Raw genomic sequence first — 5020 nt, forward strand, 5'->3', positions numbered from 1 at the left:
TCCTGACTGAGGACGACTCAGTTGAGGACAAATCAGGAATCTGTGTATTCCAGACTCACACAGTACCTCACATACTTTATATAGTTGGTTAATAATCATTAGCTACTGGTTCCGGTTCTTGGGTTAGGGTTGGGGTTAGGGTTAGTATTAAATGTCTGCCTCCCATAGGAGACAGCCGAGGCTCTGGCACTTGTACGGCTGCCGGACGCTGAGGCCCGCTGCGCTGCCGCACAGGTGCCAGGGTCCTGCCACGGGGCCCGCGGGAACGGCGCCCACGGTGGACCAAGGTCCATCCAGGCATAAAGACGATAAAGTTGAACGAATAATAAAGTGGAAATTTATGAAAATGTAGGTGAAGAGTCTATATGTTTTTTTGTGATTTCTTTATTTTTGTTTTGTTTTTTATTATTGAAATGAACAAGAAAATTTAAATAAAATGGAGGAAAACAAGAAAAAGGAGGAGGAGGACAAATAAAGAAGGAAAATAAAACTCAAAAGGTAAGTAAAGTGTGCCTATAAACTACGTTTCGACTGGTATTCCAGTCTTTTTCAGGTCAAGGCACACTAAAATGGTCTTTCTGCTTTCTTGTAGGAGAGATGTGTCTCACAAAGTCGAGCTGGAAGAAATGAGGAGCAGAAGGCTGTGCACAGCTTTTAAAGAGGAAGGAGGTGGAGGAGGAGCAGGAGGAGGAGTGTGAGGAGGAGTCCCGGGACCCCAGGGCCAATCAAATTACCCAACTGTCAAACTAAGCAACCACCTCAGTCATGGTTCCCCTTTTAATGTTCCTGCACAGGTGATGGAGGTTAGTTCCTGTGAATGCTCCTGTTTATCAACATTAAAGGAGATTGGCCAATCATAGTGCTTCCATGTTACCCCTGTCAGAGGGATTGACCCCAGACTAAGGTCACAACACTTCCCTTCAGTGTGATGATGTCAAGGTGATAAATCATGTTGGTGGGTATGGATAATTACATTTTTCATCTAATTGTGTTTTTGATGTGTTGAAATAGGCAAACTATATGAAGGTAAGTAATTTTAAGGTGTTCAAATTAAGTAATTTATATAAAGGTAAGTAATTAACTACACCTGTAAAATTAGGGTTAGAGTGAGGTAGGGTTAGGGTTACGTAAGAGGGTCAGGGTTAGGTATGAGGGTTAGGGTTAATTAGGGTTAGGGTTAGTGTAATAGCACCGTCCCCAGGTGGGAACGGGAATGCACGGGCCCTCTACTCGGACTCAGGCCCAACGCCGTTCTCTGTTAGTTTTTGTTTCCTTTTGGGTCTGTTACCATTGTCTTCAAGTTGTCTGGGGCTGTATTGCCACCAGGGTTCAAAAAATTGTGTTATTTTTGTTGTTTTTTTTGTTTGTTTTGTGTTTGTTTCGTCTCATTTCTGCCGTCATCGTTTCATCTCTACATCTTGCATGTTTGCATTTACTTCTTTCAGAGCTTTATTTATTTATTTATTTGAGACAGGGACAGCGCACAATCTTCGCATTAACCTTGACAGGAGAGATGCATTGTACATCAGGTTGTAGCATCAGTGCTAATTTACACCTGTCGTCCCTAGACAGATTCATTGAATGATTGTATTTAACTGACCTTGACTATCAACTGTTCTTGGAGACCTGTAGGATGTTTTGGGTTTCAAAACTTTTTTGTTCTCTTGATCAGCTTTGTTGCTTTTGTTTTCATTTATTTCGTACTGAACTTTTTTGTTCTCTTAATATCTCTGTTGCTTTTGTTTTCATTTCTTCCTTTCTGAACTTTTTTTGTTCTCTTATTTCTATCTTTGTTGCTCTTGTTTTTCTTTCTGAACTTCTTTGTTCTCTTCATTTGTTTGTTTGTTTATCTTCATTTATTTATCAAGTGCCATTGGAACCAATGCGTTTCGGACAATTTTAGGTCCTTCATCAGGGTCAGGCACTGAAAGCAACAATTGGGAGAGATGTTTCCATTCATAATGTCGCTGCAGAAATGAGAAGAGGAGACTGCGTGTGTGTATATATAGGGACAGGGAGGGGGAGGGGGGAGGGGGGATGTTTGTCCCAGCCAATCCCGTTCCACTCCATCCCTGCTGCTGTGAGGCTCTGTCGCCATCAAGTGTATCTGGGGCTGTATTGCCACCAGGGTTCAAAAAATTGTGAGCACTGTCACTATAATTATATTAAATATTATTTTTTTTATTATTTATTAGATATCAAAAAATATTATTTGTGCCTAATTTGTATTTAATACATTTAATAAATTTAATTCCACCCCAGTATCCAATTATTTATTTATTTATTTTTTATTTTATTAAGGCCAAACTAGGGTTGGGGTTAAGGTTAGGGGTTAGGGGTTAGGGGTTAGGGTTAAGGGTTAAGGGTTAAGGGTTAGGGTTAGAATAATGTTTAAAGCCCCGTCCCAACACGTGGAACGGGTAATGCACGGGCTCTCACTAGGTGACCGCCGGTCCGCACTGTCTCACTCCATGTTGTAGTTCTTGTGGGTTTGTTTAGGTTATTCTGTTTAGAATTAACAGACTGGCAATAAGGGTGGCTATGTTGCCGACCCGGGTTCAAAAAATTATGAGCTATGTCATTTTAGAAATATTCAAACAATTACATTTAAGTGCCTATAGGACAACGTTTCGACCAATTTTAGGGTCTTCTTCAGGTCCAAGGCACAATCAAAAATTCTATTTGTGTAGCTTATAAAGGGGATGTGTGTCCCTGTCTCATGTCTATAGCTCTCTGCTGGAGATGTGTGTCTCCTTTCCTCCTTTTATATGTGTATCTGGGGGAGGCGTGTCTCTTCACAAAGGGGGCGTGTCCCCATCCACAGTCAATAGCATAAACAAACCAAAAAGGATTATTCCCATACAAATATATGTTTAAAAGACCCCTTTAAAATTTAAAAACCATTTCCAAATGGGCTGAATATTAGCTTTGATCCAATCAATTGTTAGAATGTAGTTCTGATCCAGTTCCACCAGAGTCAAAACAGTCCATATCCATCCTAGTCAAGCGTGGGAAAATTTTAGCCGTTTAAAGTTTAAAGGGACCATATATGTGTTTCGTGCACTGGTTAAGTTTAGGCATGGGGTCTGTGTCTGGTTAAGTTTAGGCAAGGGGTTGGTCTAGGGCCATGGATCCCTTTTTGGGCATCCCATATTAATATTCATCATGTTTACGTGGACCCCTCTGTTGGGTATCCGTCTCTGTATAGAGTTATGTCTGGGCAAGATCCCTATTTTGGGCTATCTTGCAGGACCAAGTTTAAGCATTCTGCCCCCTTATTATCTGGTTAGGGTTAGGCACAGACCCCAGCATCCGGTTAGGTTTAGGCAAGTCCTCTAGTTGGGTTAGGTTTAGGCAAGTCCTCTAGTTGGGTTAGGTTTAGGCAAGTCCTCTAGTTGGGTTAAGGTTAGATCCCGGTGTTGGGTTAGGGGTTAGGGTTAGTAATAAATGCCTGCCCCCCGTAGGAGACAGACATAGCTCTGGCTCTCCCACGGCTGCAGGAACGCTGACCTCCCCCGCCCCGCGGCAGAGGTATTGGTGTCGGTGTCTGACCACGGGGAGCACGGGAACGCCGCCCGCGACGGACCAGATTCCATCCCGACATGATGGAAGGAATGAATGTAAAGTGTATAATTTTTTGTTGTTTTTTTTATTTTTTTATTTTAAAGGAATAAAAGAAATTCAATGAAATAAATAAATTGAAATTAATAAACAAAAAAAGAGCAAAAGTGAGAAAAAAGGTGAGAAAATATCAAAAAATGAGTGCCCAGAAACGACGTTTCGACTGGAAATGCGCCTTATCTACGCATGTCCACTTTTAAGGCTGCTGCTGCTGCTGCTGCTGCTGCTGCTGAGTGTGAGGGCTTTAGTCCCGCTCTCCTGGTGTAATACAACATGTTAATGTGTCAAGATAGTCGTGCTTAGCAGAAAAATTGGCAATTTCACAGAGATCAGGACCACGGACAGCTCAGATGGTGAATTTCTCACTTTCAGCAGAAAGTTTGATATCTGGAGCAAACAAATGCACACACACACACTCACACACTCACACACTCACACACATGCACACGCACACTCACACACGCGCGCACTCACACACGCGCGCACACACACACACAAACACACACACACACACACTCACACACATGCACACGCACACTCACACACGCGCGCACTCACACACGCGCGCACACACACACACACACACACACACACACACTCACACTCACAGGTTGCATGCTCCAGTTTAAAGCCCTCCCGCGCTCCTGCTGGGTCAAACAGACCCGAAATTGTGTTTTTTCCTTCATTTAAAACCCTACTGCTCTCCTGCTGGGTCAAACAAACCCTAAATTGTTTGTTTTTGTTTTTGTTTTGTTTTTATTTAATCAGTCCTTGGGCCTGTGTACAACAGCTGTGTCTCATTTTCATGCATGCACTACTGACTGCATACAGCAGGGGGCAATATTTTTTATTTTAAAGTGTCTCGTAAATGAAGGGGGAAAAAAACAGCAGAGCGGGAGGGTTAAATGAAGGAAAAATCACAATTTGGGGTCTGTTTGACCCACCAGGAGAGCGTGAGGGTTAAAAGATATCAAAATCTAACACACAATTGTGACCAAAAAGCGTTGACCTTGTGCGGGTCTATGGTCAAGGTCATCGAAGCCTGTCCCGCCTCACAGCACTCACACTAGGATGGAGTCATTTGCAGCTTCGTAGTGTGAGTGTTGCGGGGCCTGGTGCTTGTGGAGCGAACCCCCCACGCGCTCTTTTAGGCGTGACGGGTGAGATGTCGCGGTTCTGGTCGCCCGCTCCAGCGACACCCGATAAAGACAAAATAATCACATTGTATTTAAAGCCCTTCGACCGACCACCGACCACAGTCATGATGCTACCGCCAATTTTCTTTCCAAAATGCAGGGACAAGGGAGACGCAAGAAAGGCATTCTCCCCAACTTCATTTGTCTAAAGAAAGGTGTCTGCCTTTGTGTTTTTTCACTCTAATCATAACTTTTGTACAATT

Source organism: Boleophthalmus pectinirostris, unplaced genomic scaffold (assembly GCF_026225935.1).
Source record: "Boleophthalmus pectinirostris isolate CB_2022bp ecotype Guang Dong unplaced genomic scaffold, ASM2622593v1 HiC_scaffold_7, whole genome shotgun sequence".
NCBI lineage: Eukaryota > Metazoa > Chordata > Actinopteri > Gobiiformes > Gobiidae > Boleophthalmus > Boleophthalmus pectinirostris.